The sequence below is a fragment of the Schistocerca serialis genome, chromosome 4 (genome assembly GCF_023864345.2).
Source record: "Schistocerca serialis cubense isolate TAMUIC-IGC-003099 chromosome 4, iqSchSeri2.2, whole genome shotgun sequence".
Lineage (NCBI taxonomy): Eukaryota > Metazoa > Arthropoda > Insecta > Orthoptera > Acrididae > Schistocerca > Schistocerca serialis.
In genome coordinates this window covers 141,548,031-141,565,604 of record NC_064641.1, presented here as the reverse complement: position 1 = coordinate 141,565,604, position 17,574 = coordinate 141,548,031, and positions in this window count along the sequence as shown.

Here is a 17,574-nt window from a genome sequence, read left to right as displayed (position 1 = left end):
TGACTGAGACTGAGCTGAGAATGGGCTCTCTGGTCTGCAGCTACAATCTAAATACCTGTGTCGAGAGGGCGTTGGCGGCGCGTTGCTTGAGAGTATGTCTCTGACCTCTTCCCTGATAGGCGCACTTGATCCAGCGCCTACTGTCGACCTTTTTGCTACACCTTTGCCGACCGGTGCTCGTGACAGGTTACACCAGCACATTCACCACCACAAAATGCCACACCATTGTCCTTTAGGGAAGATGCGAATGACAATGGGCAGGGAGGCAGGATGCTGGACGTAGACATGAGCCAGGAGCCATGACTGTGGAGGACGGCGTACTCCCGACCGTACCCTGCTTAGGAGGCAACGGGAACATCCTCCAGAAAACTGCAGCCAGGTCACACGTCCAGGCCTGAGGGCGTGTCCTCGACCGATGACAGCGACGGCGATGGCGGGTCTGGGTCCATCGAATCAGCGAGCAGCGATGGCGGGGGCGAGGGTGCATCTTTCACCTGCTGCTCCTGGGGTGCCCTGCTGGCACCAGTGGGCGGCTGCAAAGGCTGTGTGGTCCTGACGGACAAATGACACACACGAATTTTGTTCTGGTGGTGGCGCTGCAAACCATCGGAGTCTGTAATAAAGTACATATAAGATCCAATGCGTTTGTGGATCACACCTCTTTCTCATCGCCTCTGGTTGCCATAAAACCTGAAAAGAACAAGATCTCACTGCTCAAAGCGATACTTGCCGACCATGCGGTGGGTGTAGCAAGTGCAGCAGTGTCCGACGGCGGCAGCCATGCAGAAGTTCCACTGGTGATTGTCCGTCTCGTGGGTGGGAGCGATATGAGGCGAGAAAGAGATGCAGCTCCCGTTCCCGTGTGTGGGTAGTGCGAAGCTTGGTCATTTGTTGTTTTAAAGTGCGTACGAAACGTTCTCCTCCTCCATTGGAGTGTGGGTGAAAGGGCGTATTAGTTAAATGACGAAAGCCGTTTCGTTCGCAAAACTGTCCAAAATCACGGGAAGTCAGCTGTAGTCCATTGTCCGACACAAGTAATTCTGACAAAATTTCTATGCAAAATATACATGGTGGTCCATTGATCGTGACCGGGCCAAATATCTCATGAAATAAGCGTCAAAAGAAAAAACTACAAAGAACGGTACAACATTACGTAGGAAATCAGCATACATTGCACCATTTAGATTGCCATCGATAAAATGGGGGCCAATTATCCTTCCTCCCATAATGCCGCACCATACATTAACTCGACAAGTTCCCTGATGTTCCACTTGTCGTAGCCATCGTGGATTTTCCGTTGCCCAATAGTGCATATTATGCCGGTTTACGTTACCGCTGTTGATGAGTGACGCTTCGTCGCTAAATAGAAGGCGTCAAAAAAATCCGTCATCGTCCCGTAATTTCTGTTTTTCCCAGTGGCAGACCTCTACACGACGTTCAAAGTAGTCACCATGCAATTCCTGGTGCATAGAAATACGGTATGGGTGCAGTCGTTGTTGATGTAGCATTCTCAACAACGACGTTTTTGAGATTCCCGATTCTCGCGGAATTTGTCTGCTATTGATGTGCAGATCAGCCGCTACAGCAGCTAAAACACCTACTTGGGCATCATCATTTGTTGCAGGTCGTGGCTGACGTTTCACATGTGGCCGAACACTTCCTGGTTCCTTAAATAACGTAACTAACCGGCGAACGGTACGGATACTTGGATGATGTCGTCCAGGATACCGAGCATCACCCATAGGACACGCCCGTTGGGCATTTCGATCACAATAGCCATACATCAACACGATATCGACATTTTCCGCAATTGGTAAACGGTCCATTTTAACACGGGTAATGTATCACGAAGCAAATACCGTCCGCACTGGTGATACCACGTAGTTATACGTTTGTGACTTACAGCGCCATCTATCACAAAGCCAAAAAAGTGGTCCAACTAAAACATTCATATTTCTTTACGTTGAACACGAATGTGTAATAAAAAATGGGGGTTCCTATTTAAAAAAAACGCTGTTGATATCCGTTTGACCTATAGCAGCACCATCTAGCGGGCCAACCATAGTTCCATCTGGTTTCCCCCTTCAAGCTAGACGAGTTTCGTTCTTTGTAGTTTTTTCGTTTGATGCTTATTTCGTGAGATATTTGGCCCGGTCACTATTAATGGACCACCCTGTACAGGTCAACGCTGGAATGGTGCTACGTGATGTGGGTGAAGCCATAGGCGCCGCAAATTGGATCATGCTAAAAGCCAACAATGCTCCAGCAAAGTCAACGTACACTCGTTGCCATGGTGATTGAGTCTTAGGCCAATCTGAGAATGTCTGTGGCAGAGCGGATTGGTTTTCCGCCTATGCGCGGCGCTGTGAAGTCATCTGTTCAATATGGGCGTCCATGCCCTACCAAGTACAGTGCTGCCGTGCTAATTGTTTAATAAGAATAATTCCCCAATGTCCTTGGCGGAGCAACCGCTACACATCGTTTTGCGACACTTGGGGAATAAACACACGCCATTGCCCACTGTCATTTTGAACTAGAATCACATCCTCTTGAACTGAAAGGTTATGCCGACGTGCAAAATATAGGTGCACAACTGAGTTCTGGATACTGTTTAATGAAAGAGGCCACTGCAATGAAGTCTTGAGGTCTGGGTCTGCTTCCATGGGCTGTGCTATTTTTCTTTAGTGCAAGGGATAACATTCCAGCAATTCAGAGTCCTGCGCATCGATTTCGCAATAGATGCGTCGAAATCAGAGTCTGGGCCAACCGGAGGGCGAGATAGGGCGTCTGAACTGCCATGCTTTGCCGTAGGTCTGTACACAATTTCATACTGATACTGCAAAAGCAACAAAGACCAACGCTGCGATTTTTGAGCAGTGCGTGTATGAACCAGCTTTATGAAACAATGACTGCAAAGGCTTGTAGCTTGTCACCAAACAGAACTTGCGACTTGATGGAATTTTGTCACACCATACACAATAGCGAGAGCTAGCTTGTTTTTTAATTTGTGAATAAGTGCACTGAGTTTAACAGCTTTGAGGCAAAAGCAGTAGGTCTGTCTTGTGCTCCAACTCTGTGCGAAAGCACAGCGCCGATTCGGTACGAAGAAGCGTCGACTTGCAGAACTACTGGCTTGGCAGGGTCAAAATGCACTGAACATCTGTTGCTAATTAAAGCATTTTTGAGTTTCTGAAGTGCGTCTTGACAATCTTTAGTCCACACAAAAGGTACATTTTTGCAACGCAAGCAATGCAATGGAGCCGCGATCTGAGCGGTATTTGGTATGAACCAAATGTAGTACGTCATCTTACTTACTCACATTGCGAGGATCACGCAAATGAGATTGTTTATCAAATGACCAATTTTATTTATTTATTTATTTATTGTCCCGTGGGACCAAATTAAGGAGAAGTCTCCATGGTCATGGAACGAGTCAACACATGAAATTATAACACGATATTAGAAACAGATAAAGTGAAATATAACAAAACATATTCAGGTGACAAGTCGTAAGTTTAAATGAAGAAAATCAACAATGTAACACTGGAATTTGCTTAATTTTTTAGCTCTTCCAGGAGCTCCTCGACAGAATAGAAGGAGTGAGCCATGAGGAAACTCTTCAGTTTAGACTTAAAAGAGTTTGGGCTACTGCTAAGATTTTTGAGTTCTTGTGGTAGCTTATTGAATATGGATGCAGCAGAATACTGCACTCCTTTCTGCACAAGAGTCAAGGAAGTGCATTCTACATGCAGATTTGATTTCTGCCTAGTATTAACTGAGTGAAAGCTGCAAACTCTTGGGAATAGGCTAATATTGCTAACAACAAACGACATTAAAGAAAATATATACTGTGAGGGCAATGTCAGAACTCCCAGATTTTCGAATAAGGGTCGACAACAGGTTCTCGAACTTACACCACATATAGCTCGAACAGCCCGTTTTTCAGCCAAAAATACCCTTTTTGAATCAGAAGAATTACCCCAAAAAATAATACCATACGTCATAAGCGTATGAAAATATGCGAAGTAGACTACTTTTCGTGTTGAAGTGTCACTTATTTCAGATACTGTTCTAATGGTAAATAAAGCAGCATTTAGCTTCTGAACAAGATCCTGGACATGGGCTTTCCACAACAGCTTACTATCTATCCGAACGCCTAGGAACTTGAACTGTTCTGTCTCGCTTATAATATGCCTATTCTGTCTGATCAAAATATCGGTTCTTGTTGAATTGTGAGTTAGAAACTGTAAAAACTGAGTCTTACTGTGCTTTAGCATCCAATTATTTTCCACAAGCCACGAACTTATTTCATGAACTACATTATTTGTTACTGTTTCAATATTACACACAAGATCCTTCACTATCAAGCTGGTGTCATCAGCAAAAAGAAATATTTTAGAATCACCTGTAATACTAGAAGGCATATCATTTATATAAATAAGAAACAGCAGTGGCCCCAGCACCGACCCTTGGGGAAGCCCCACTTAACAGTGTCCCATTGGGACTGAACATCACTGCTACTCTCAATAATGTACCTACGTACTGTAGTTTAGTTTGAAGAATGTCACACTTTTCGAGACGACACTTGAAGCCTGCTTCTGTCAACACTCGAAAAAGAGTACGCAAATTGGCAGTGTGTTCTTCTGGTGTACGACAATATCGTCAAGGTAGTTCGAACAAAATGGCGCTTTTGCAGTCAGCTCTTGCAGGTAACGTTGAAAACTGGCGAGTGCGGAAGCACTGTCCAAGGGAAAATGGAAATACTTGATCAGTTCTAAGTGTGTATTCACAACAAACACTTTCTGTGATTCTTCATCCAACGGAAGTTGCAAGTAGGCGTCACACAAATCTACCTTGGAAAAGTAACTCCCTAAGCCAAGCCTGTCCCTGAATTCCTAGTTCTTCAGGGCGAGGTAACGGATAAGTGTCAACTACTGTCTGTGGGTCGACTGTGGACTTGAAATTAACACAAATGCGTATGAGACTAGAAAACTTAGGCAACAAAAAGAGAGGACTTGCCCATTGACTGGTTTCAGTGGATGCAGTTACACCATTATCTTCCAATTTGTTCAATTCACTGGCTACTTTGTCTCAGGCAATTGAAATGGGGCACCCGAAAAAACGAAGGCTGTGCATTGTCTGTCAGTGTAACGTTCAGGGAATTCTTTAAGCAAGATAGCTATACTGTCTTTCGGATTTATAGCAGTCACTGAAATTACATTGTCTTGGATGCCAAAGAAATCAAAGGCATCCAAACCGAAAATGTTCTCACTGTGTCTTGATTCCAGCACAGTAAAATGACTGTCTTAGTGTGATATTCGTGAGTGGCAGGCAAACTGTCCAAGCAATGGATTATCCTGTACGTTGTAAACAATGAGGTGCTTGATAGATTCAGAAAGGTATGGTGAGCCTAATTGTTCGTATATGGCACGATTAAGGAAAGTTACTGAGGCGCCTGTGTCCAACTGAAAGTTCGCACGATGGCCAGCAATTCTTAGTGAGACAAATGATTTGAGCTTTGTATCACAGCAGTAGGGCGAGAAGAAGGCACAACCCTGATCTTGTTGTTGGTTGGTTGGGTTGGGGGAAGAGACAAAATAGCGAGCTCATCGGTCTCATTGACTTAGGGAAGGCAGTCGGCCGTGCCCTTTCAGAGGAACCATCCCAGAATTTGCCTGGAGCAATTTATGGAAATCATGGAAAACCTAAATCAGGATGGCCAGACATGGGATTGAATCATCGTCCGCCCGAATGCGAGTCGGGTGTGCTAACCACTGCGCCACTTCGCTCGGTATCCGTGATCTTACTTTTGTCAGAACCTGCTGTAGGTTTACAGTACCTTGAACACGGTGAACCTGACAATGTGCTTGGAACTGAGTCAGGTATTCGAGCCACTTCTGTTCTGTGTCATAATACTGCCAGAACGGTGGTATGCTGGCCGGTGGCCCTTGTTGGGCTGGTTGGGTGTTTCGTTGTGCGGTCGATGCACCAATTTGTTGGTTCTGAAACTGAAAAGCATGTGTTAGATCCATCACATAGGTCGCCTGCGGCTGAGGCACGTGGGCAGGGGGTGCAGGGAGCGGAGCACCCATGGTTTACACAAATATCTTATAGCAAAAAAGCAAGCAAACCATCTGAAAGGAGAAATTTGATTAGTTCTGTGGCTCCCCTCATGGAATACATGCAAGAACAAACAACAACAAATTAGCAAACATGATCATCCCTACAAGATAAAGCACAAGAGAAGCAAGCAAAACCTTCGGCCAAGTTGACTAACGTCGATCGCTACTGAATTGTCCTCGTCACCACTGTTGTATTCTTGCCACCACTGTTGTCTCCTCGTTGCCACTGTAGACTCTAGTTCCGTAGGAATCAAGGGATAAGATGTTGTTTGGTAGCTGGTAACCTCTTTCTACAACACAACTGCAGCCACTTGTTAACAGGGTCCTTTATTTACAAGCCTCACTGCTGGTGAAGTACAAGTCACACTAAGCGATGAATGACAGAACCCAGACTAGGATGTGAGTTAGTGTGCCAATGACTGAGATAGTGACTGAGACTGACACTGAGCTGAGACTGAGCTAAGACCGGGCCCTCCGGTCTGTAGCAGCGATCTAAGTACCTGCGTCGAGAGGGCGTTGGCGGCGAACTGCTTGCGAGTCTGTCTTGGGCCGCTTTCCTGATAGGCGCGCTTGATTCAGCGCCTACTATCGAAGTTCTTGCTACATCTTTGTCGACCGACGTGCTGGCAACAGCTTACACCAGCTCATGCGGATCCACTTTCACCTTGTATAGTGTGTTTTGATGACGTGGGATACGATCGTCTTTAGTTTTGTATGTGGTTGTAGCGATAGACTTTTGATTTGCTCATGTGGTTGTGACATCGCATCCCATATCATCAAAACAAAAGTACAAGAGGTTGAAATGGACCTACATAATGTGGAATCGAAAATATATTGTCAGAAAAATTATGTGTACTCACATCGAAGAGCTATATGTAGAACAACATCATGAATGCAGTAGCAAACACAAAATCTGACCCCTGAAGATGCTTTGGAATAGAGTTGTCCCCAAATAGGTTTCGAGTTGACTACCTGTATATCAAGAGCCACCATGCTATAGTACCGATTCGACTATAATTAATATGGGTATATAAAATGATTACGGAAAGGCAAAAATAAACGGAAGGAAGCACTAATCATTTGACAGGACAAACAATGTTTTCGCAAAAGTTAGATCGGTATCAGCCCGCACGGTGAGTTGGCGCAGTGGGCACGAGTAGCGAAGAAGAGCCGGCACGTGTAAGACGGGAGGAGCCAACGGTCCTGCGACTCCCTTCCCTTCCCCCGGGGACTGGCGCCATTGTTTTGGGAAGATGAAGCAGGTGTGTCCTAATTACGCGGCCCGCCGGCGCGCCGGAAGCGGCCGCCCGCCCCTGCCGCAACGCAACCTTTCAGCACAGCGCCTCTGGTTGCCTACCCGGCTGGCTCTGCCTCTACCGCTGCCGCAGCACAGGAAAGTAATGGTGCTTCCCGGGACAATGGGCAGGCGGCCGCCAAAGAGCGCCGTTATTGCAGGTGTAATGAACTGGCGCGCCAGTGCCGGATTAATCAGCGCGCACGCCGCCAGACGTCGCGCGCTTCTCCGGCCGGCCAGGCGGCCGGACGGCAAGCCACCGCCATTATTGCCCGCAGCTGCGCCGCTGTTTGGAATAGAGCCGCCTCCCTCCCGGCCCGAGACAGCGGGGCCATCTGTCCTCGGGTCTGCCCGCTTCTGGCCGAAACAGCGGGCTCGGCGGGGGAATAAAAGACTCTTTCGTAGCTTCTGAAGCAACTTGAAGACCTCAGCTGTAAACCGTGGCAACAGAACATCAAAATTTTCTAAAGCCAAGATCGGACAAGTATTTCTTTATTTACAACAACAGGTTTCGACAGACTTTGCTGTCATCTTCAGCTCTTCAAAAATTTTTTGTTATAAAATGTGTTCATTTTGAGGGAACCTCACGCCAGGTTGTCATGTAGTTAAATTGCAGCACATTACAGAAAGTTTTGCCACAAATAAAACATTTAAAACCAAAAATCACCTGATGCACATCACCATTTCCGTATATGTAGCGCTTAAAAGTGGTTATTTCGTCATAAAAAACAAGCACACAATAAAAAGCACTGTAACACATGTGTTTCTGTTAGCTGGACATCTTCCAATCACTGAAGATCCACCATCTGCACATGTGTTTATGTTAGCTGGACATCTTCCAATCACTGATGATCCACCTTCGCCTAAGATGTTCCATATTTGTCTACAGTGGATCTGCAGTGGTTAGAACATGTCCAGGTAACATTAACAGATGTGCTGCTGTGCTTTTTATTGTGTGCTGTCTTCTTTATGAGGTAACAATAATCTATGAGCGCTACATATACGGTCATTGCCATGTACACACGGTGCTTTTTGATTTTAAATGCTTTAATAATGGCAAACCTTTCTACAATGTGCTACCCTTTATCTATACGACAACTTGGCACGAGGTTCCAATTCAAAATGAACACATTTTATAACAAAAAGTTTTTGAAGACCTAAAACTACAGCAAAGTCTGAAGAAAGCTGTTCTTGCAAATAAAGTAATATTTATGCGCTCTTGGGTTTATAAAAACTTTGGCTGTTGTCTTACCACGGTTTACATTTCCGGTCTTCAAGTTCCATCGGAAGCTACGAAAGAGCCCTTTATTCCGTCGCCTTGCCTGCTGATTCGGCCAGTAGTAGGAAGAAGCCCGAGGCTACACGGCCCAGCTGTCATAAGGTGAGTTTCCAATTCAAAATGACCACATTTTTGTAACAAAAACTTTTGAAGACCTGAAGATGACAGCAACTTCTGTAGAAAACTGCTGTTGTAAATAAAGAAATATTTATACAATTTTGGCTTTACAAAGCTTTTACTAGGTAAAATAGATCGTTCATTCTGATTTCTCAACATGATAAAATTCAATGAAGAGAACAGTCGACAGGAAACAGAATTATTGCATGTAAACCATGGCAAATCATGTGCTACATTCAACGTAATTGATAGTTCCACGAGAAACTGGGAGACAGTAGCTCTATATAAAATTTCAGATAGTCCGTAATGTCAGGATGCATAGATGTAGACAGTCGTATGTGCTAAATACGTGGCAGCCAGTAATAGTGAATCATGTGGTGTTCATGCCGGAAAAATGCTTTTCACAGACGGTTTGTACGAATCTGAGAATTATGCTGTAATATCCAGCACTATTTTCAATGTAAATGTATGTAATTTTAGTGCAGGAAATTAATCGCTTACGATAAGAAACTACTGCTTTAAACATTATATTGCTGATGCAAGGACATTGCTTATTATATTAGTGATGCCGGAATTATTCTCCTTCATTATTCAACTTTTTGGTCTGAGTCTTCGTACGAGCAGGATGGAAAATTCCACTGTTCCCATAATACCGCATTTTAAACTACAAACAGAAGTTTACTGTGCTGTGATATCGACTCAGGGACGAGTCATTCATGTATCACCGTCACTTACGACAAAATCAATGCGTAAGGTATAATATAATTGCACTGAACATACAGCAGACTACCTCTATTCGCTCGTTGATACAAGTCATATTCAAGCGTTTAAGTCTTAATCTTCAAAGAAGCATCTGTTAGGTGTTTTTCCACACAGACATGATCTAAATCACTTGCGACAGACTAAGTAAACAGTACGTATTTTCGTATTCGCAGAATAGCTGAACTGTTGCTAATCAAAGAGACTGCGATTATATAGTTACAGATACTAGTTTCCATTGTTATTGTCATTATACATTCATGTTCAGAAAAAACAGAACACTCTGAACGACTAGATATAGGACGTTCATTTTTACATGACATGTACATTAGTGTGATCTGCAGAAGTAATTAGCATTTTAATCACCTTGTTTCAGCATAAATCCAGTTGACTGGGAGGTACTGGGTCAGCCATGGATCTTGACAACTTGTTGGAAGCGTGATGGCATGAACGCGTATAAGGCGCCGATGGCGTCCTGTGGTATAACCATCCATGCTCCATTTACCTGGTTCCAAAGTTCGTATGTGGTGGTTGAATTGGGTCACTACACTGTATCTGTCGTTTGACCTATCGATTGGCGACAAGTGTGGTGATACGGTGGGCCAGGACAGAAGCTAGACAACCGGTGACAACAAGGAGGAGCGTGAGGTGCAGCAACACGTGGTGGTGCATTGTCTTCCTGAAACATGGCGTCTAGAGTGTTGTACAGGCAGGGTATGGCTACACGTCGCAGAATGTCATTCATGTAGGTCACACTGGTCACTCACCAAGAGTTAGGGATAACATTAGGAGTGCCCCAGGGAAGTGGAACAGGACCGTTCCTATTTTCAATACACACTACTCGCCATTAAAATTGTTACACCAATAAGAAATGCAGATGATAAACGGGTATGCATTGGACAAATATATTATATTAGAACTGACATGTGATTACATTTTCACGCAATTTGGGTGCATACATCCTGAGAAATCAGTAACCAGAACAACCACCTCTGGCCGTAATAAGGCCTTAATACGCCTGGGTATTGAGTCAAACATAGCTTGGATGGCGTGTACAGGTGCAGTTGCCCATGCAGCTACAATACGATGCCACAGTTCATCAAGAGTAGTGACTGGCGTTTTGTGACGAGCCAGTTGCTCGGCCACCATTGACCAGACGTTTTCAATTCGTGAGATATCTGGAGAATGTGCTGGCCAGGGCAGCAGTAGAAAATTTTCTGTATCCAGAAAGGCCCGGACGAGACCTGCAACTTGCGGTCGTGCATTATCCTGCTGAAATGTAGGGTTTCGAAAGGATCGAATGAAGGGTAGAGACACGGGTCGTAACACATCTGAAATGTAACGTCCACTGTTCAAAGTGCCGTCAATGCGAACGAGAGGTGACCGAGACGTGTAACCAATGGCACCACATACCATCACGCCGGGTGATACGCCAGTATGGCGATAACGAATACACGCTTCCAAGGTGCGTTCACCGCGATGTCGCCAGACACGGATTCTACCATCACGATGCTGTAAACAGAAACTGGATTCATCCGAAAAACTAACGTTTTGCCATTCGTGCACCCAGGTTCGTCGTTGAGTACACCATCGCGGGCGCTGCTGTCTGTGATGCAGCATCAAGGGTAGCCGCAGCCGTGGTCTCCGAGCTGATAGTCCATGCTGTTGCAAACGTCGTCGAACTGTTCGTGCAGATGGTTGTTGTCTTGCAAACATCCCCATCTGTTGACTCAGGGGTCGGGACGCGGCTACACGATCCGTTACAGCCATGTGGATTAGATGCCTGTGTTGGGATCCAGCGCGGCATTTCGTATTAACCTCCTGAACCCACCGATTCCATATTTTGGTAACAGTCATTGGATCTCGACCAACGCGAGCAGCAATGTCGCAATACGATAAACCGCAATCGCGATAGGCCACACGCCGAACTTTATCAAAGTCGGAAACGTGATGGTACGCAGTTCTCCTCCTTAGACGAGGCATCAGAACAACATTTTACCACGCAACGCCGGTCAACTGCTGTTTGTGTATGAGAAATTCATTGGAAAATTTCCTCATGTCTGCACGTTGTAGGTGTCGCCACCGGCGCCAATCTTGTGTGAATGCTCTGAAAAGCTAATTTGTTTGCATATCACAGCATCTTCTTCCTGTCGGTTAAATTTCGCGTCTGTAGCACGTAATCTTCATGGTGTAGCAATTTTAATGGCCAGTAGTGTACATAAATGACCTGGGAGACGGGATGGGGAACAATGTGAGGTTTTTCGCCGATGATGCTGTGGTATACAGGAAAGTGTCGAAGATAAGTGACTGTAGGTTGATAAAAGATGACCTAGACAATATTTTTAGTTGGTGTGATGAACAGCAGCTGGCTCCTAATGTAGAAAAATGTAGTAGTTAATGCAGATGAGTAGGAAAAAGAAAGCCATAATGTTCGAATACAGCATCTGTAGTCTCTTGCTTGACACTTTCAAGTCTTTAAATATCTGGGCTTAATGTTGCGAAGCGACATGAAATGAAACGTGTATGTGAGGATTGTGGTAGGGGAGGCGAATGGTCGAATTTGGTTTATTGGTAGAATTTTAGGAAAGTCTGGTTCATCTATAAAGGATACCGTATATAGGACACTTATGCGATCTATTCTTGAGTATTGCTCGAGTGTTTGCGATAGTATTGAATGAAGAACTCGAAGCTGCTAGATTTGTTACCAGCAGGTTCGATCAGCATGCATGTCTACATCTACATCTACATCCATACTCCGCAAGCCCCCTTCTATTCCAGTCTCGTATTGTTCGTGGAAAGAAGGATTGTCGGTATGCTTCTGTGTGGGCTATAATCTCTCTGATTTTACCATCATGGTCTCTTCGCGAGATATACGTTGGAGGGAGCAATATACTGCCTGACTCTTCGGTGAAGGTATGTTCTCGAAACTTTGACAAAAGCCCGCACCGAGCTACTGAGCGTCTCTCCTGCAGACTCTTCCACTGGAGTTTTTCTATCATCTCCGTAACGCTTTCGCGATAACTAAATCATCCTGTAACGAAGCGCGCTGCTTTCCGTTGGATCTTCTCTATCTCTTCTATCAACCCTATCTGGTGTTGATCCCACACTGCTGAACAGTATTCAAGCAGTGGGCGAACAAGCGTACTGTAACCTACTTCCTTTGTTTTCGGATTGAATTTCCTTAGGATTCTTCCAATGAATCTCAGTCTGGCATCTGCCTTACCGACGATCAACTTGATATGATCATTCCATTTTAAATCACTCCTAATGCGTACTCCCAGATAATTTATGGAATTAACTGCTTCCAGTTCCTGACCTGCTATTTTGTAGCTAAATGATAAGGGATCTATCTTACTATGTATTCGCAGCACATTACACTTGTCTACAATGAGATTCAATTGCCATTCCCTGCACCATGCCTCAATTCGCTGCAGATCCTCCTGCATTTCAGTACAATTTTCCATTGTTGCAACCTCTCTATATACCACAACATCATCCGTAAAAAACCTCAGTCAACTTCCGATGTCATTCACACAGTCATTTACGTATATTGTGAATAACAACGGTCCTACGACACTCCCCTGCGGCACACCTGAAATCACTCTTACTTCGGAAGACTTCTCTCCATTGAGAATGACATGCAGCGTTCTGTTATCTAGGAACTCTTCAATCCAATCACACAATTGGTCTGATAGTCCATATGCTCTTACTTTGTTCATTAAACGACTGTGGGGAACTGTATCGAACGCCTTGCGGAAGTCAAGAAACGCGGCATCTACCTGTGAACCCTTGTCTATGGCCCTCTGAGTCTCGTGGACGAATAGCGCGATCTGAGTTTCACATGATCGTCTTTTTCGAAACCCAAGCTGATTCCTGCAGAGTAGATTTCTAGTCTCCAGAAAAGTCATTATACTCGAACATTATACGTGTTCCAAAATTCTACAACTGATCGACGTTAGAGATATAGGTCTATACTTCTGCACATCTGTTCGACGTCCCTTCTTGAAAACGGGGATGACCTGTGCCCTTTTCCAATCCTTTGGAACGCTACGCTCTTCTAGCGACCGACGGTATACCGCTGCAAGAAGGGGGGCAAGTTCCTTCGCGTGCTCTGTGTAAAATCGAACTGGTATCCCATCAGGTCCAGCGGCCTTTCCTCTTTTGAGCGATTTTAATTGTTTCTCTATCCCTCTGTCGTCTATTTCGATATCTACTATTTTGTCATCTGTGCGACAATCTAGAGAAGGAACTACAGTGCAGTCTTCCTCTGTGAAACAGCTTTGGAAAAAGACATTTAGTATTTCGGCCTTTAGTATGTCATCCTCTGTTTCAGTTCCATTTTGGTCACAGAGTGTCTGGACATTTTGTTTTGATCCATCTACCGCTTTGACATAAGACCAAAATTTATTAGGATTTTCTGCCAAGTCAGTACATAGAACTTTACTTTCGAATTCACTGAACGCCTCTCGCAAAGCCCTCCTCACACTACACTTCACTTCGCGTAATTTTTGTTTGTCTGCAAGGCTTTGGCTATGTTTGTGTTTGTTGTGAAGTTCCCTTTGCTTCCGCAACAGTTTTCTGACTCGGTTGTTGTATCACGGTGGCTCTTTTCCATCTCTTACGATCTTGCTTGGCACATACTCATCTAACGCATATTGTACGATGGTTTTGAATTTTGTCCACTGATCTTCAACACTATCTGTACTTGAGACAAAACTTTTGTGTTGAGCCGTCACTTTTGCTAAACAGAAACACGTGTGTTACGTATGTGCTTCGGAAGTTCTAGTGGAAATCCCTGGAGGGAAGGTAACATTCATTTCAAAAAGCACTACTGATAAAATGTATGGAACCGGCATTTGAGACTGACTGCAGAACGGTCCTACTGCCGCCAACGTACACTTTTCGTAGGGTCCACGAAGATAAGATACAACAAATTAGGGCTGATCCGAAGGCATATAGACAGTCGTTCTTCCCTCGCTCTATCTGCGCGTTGAACAGGAAAGGAAATGACTAGTTGTAGTACAGGGTATCCTCCACCATGCTTCGTACTGTGGCTTGCGGAGTATGTATGTAGATGTAGAAGTGATTTGTGGTTGTACCCAATAGCACCCCGCATCACAAGGCATTGAGCTGGCTCTGTATGTCTTGTAAAAATGCAGTCACTGCGATTCCGCTCCACCTGTCGGCGGCGAACCAAAATGCGGCTCATTTCCAAACAAACAGAACCTGGGATTCGTCCGAAGACACTATCTGCAATGACGTCGTTGAATACACTGTTGTCTTCTAGTATGATCGTGAACATTCGTCAAAGGCAGACGGAGAAATGGACGACGTACTGTCACCCCCGATAGTGTACCATGTGTTACACTGTTCCAATTTGCGCCAGAGCCGAGGAGGACGCAGATGTCCTGCATTGCCATTCGGATGACGTCGCGATATTAACAGCGAGGGGGGGGGGGGGGGGGCTGGGTGGTGCGATCTAACTCATCTCGTCGTGTTCTACGGCCTTCCGTGAGCCAATCTGCACACACCCGTCGCACTGCCGGAACACTTCGTCCCGTACGAGCAGCAATTTCCCGGATGGACGCTCACATTCTCTCATACCAATAATGTGCCCTCTTTCAATCGCAATGACTTTGCGGCATGGTTGTCACATACGTCTGCGAGACGTCCTGCACGTCTGCTCAAATCATACTGATCCAATGACTTCGGTTTATAGTGACAACGATAGCCGTAGGTACATTTTACCGGGAGGTGGCGTTGCGCCGCGATATGAGAGTTGACCTTGAACCCGCTGGCTGGCATGGTTCAATGCTAGTCGTCTCTTCAGAACATACTTAACGTACATGTCCTGTGAATATGAACTTTCTGTCTCTTGTTTTTCAAGGTGTTCTGTTTTTTTCTGAACATTCACTGAAAAACGGTCATTATTTATTTATTTATTTATTTAACCTGGCAAGATTAGGGCCATCAGGCCCTCTCTTACATCTAACCAGGCGTTCTACTTATTTTACATTCATACGTTTTAGTAGGCATGTTAAACTACATCTAGTACAAAAAGTCAAATAAACAATTAGAAAGGTACACCTGGAAAAATACATACATATAGAGTTTATATTCGTAGATCATAAGTACTGTTATAATTAGACATTATTGAAGAGACAAATTTTAGATAGGAGTGCTGGCAGCAGGGAGTATGAGGGAGACTCATGGTGAAGGGAGGAGAAGAATAGACATGATGAAACATAATTAAGGAAATATAAAGGAAAAGAATATTCCCTGGCTAATAGAGATAGATGAAGGGGAAGGCATCTCAGGAGCAAGATAGGAGACGCTAGCTTTGCTATTTGACAGATGAGGGGATTGGCCTGGTACATTAATTTTGTGGAGAACTTTATGAGGATGATAGTAGGAAATGCTTCAACTTCTTCTTAAAAGCAGCAGGAGATTGAATTTTGCGCAAGGTAATGGGCAGTTTGTTCCAGAGGCGGACAGCGGCAACTGAGAAGGAGTTTGCAAAAGTTTTTGTTTTGTGAGTGGGCACAGTTAGGATACCAAATAAGAGTGACCTCGTGTTTCTATTATGATGGCATGACAGGTTTTTAATCTCTGAAGCAAGGTACTGGGGCGCTTGCGCGACGAGGAGTCTGTGAAGTAGACATAGAGTGTGGTAGTCACGCAATTTGTCCGGCCGCAGCCACTTTAGCTCGGAGTATGAAGCACTAATATGATCATAACGGCGAATGTTGCAGGTGTAACGCACACAGGCATTCATGGTTAGCTCTAGCCGTCTTTTGTTTTCACTACTCGTGCCTTGTTGAATCACATCACAATAGTGAAGGTTCGGTAGAACGAGTGCTTGCACGAGCTGGCGTTTCAAGTCCTGTGGAAATATGTTCCGAAACTTTTTGAGAGCATAGAGACAAGCAGACGTCTTTCGGCACACTGCTACTGTATTCTTCGCCCAGTTGAGCTGCTCATCCAAAGTTACACCCAAGTTCTTCACTGTTTTCTGATATGGTATTGGAGTACCGTCGAGCAGAATAGGAGGTAGCCGTCCGCGGAAATCTGAACTTATTAATTTCTGATGGGCTATTAAGATTACTTGCGTCTTTTTTGCATTTAGTTTAAGCCCCAGGCTTTTCGCCCATGTCACTACCGAAGACAGATTATCATTCATCTGAGCGATTGCAGTGTTTACGTCTTCAGGTCTGACGCATAGGTAGAGCTGGAGGTCGTCGGCATAGAAATGATATTTACAGGAGGACAGAACCGACGAAATATCGTTGACATGTAAAGAAAACGAAAGTGGTCCTAAGACTGATCCTTGTGGCACTCCCGAGGAAACATGTTTCCAGGAAGATTTTTCATTTACGCAGACAACACATTGGTGTCTGTCTTTTAAGTAGCTTTCAAACCATCTCATTGCACTATCAGAGAAATTAAGCTGTTGCATTTTTCTGAGCAATATGTCAAAGTTAACAGTGTCAAAAGCTTTGCTGAAGTCCAGTAGCGTCAATATTGTTGCCTTTAGATTGTCGATGGCACATTTCAGGTCATCTGTTACTTTAATTAGAGCAGTGTTTGTGCTGTGATGTTTACGGAAACCGGATTGAAATTTGTCATATAGGCTGAATTCATGCAAGTGTTCAGTGATTTGGTCATGAACAATATATTCGAGTGCTTTGGAAACAGCAGGCAGTATGCTAATTGGTCGGTAATCACTAGGCAGTTTCGGGTTTTCGATGGGTCGAATTATGCTTCTTTTCCATGCAGTGGGGTATATTCCGTTCACGAGGGAAAAATTAAATATGTCAGTTAAGACAGGTACTAAGATATCGGCAACATTCTTAATCATGGTTATACCGATACTGTCGTTGCCTATTGCATCAGAAGAGATTCTCATTATTGCTTTTCTTGCCGTATTTGTTGTTACATGTTTTAGATGGAAGCTATCGTTGTTAGTTATCCTGTTTGGGGATTCTTGTGGACGGTAATTATCA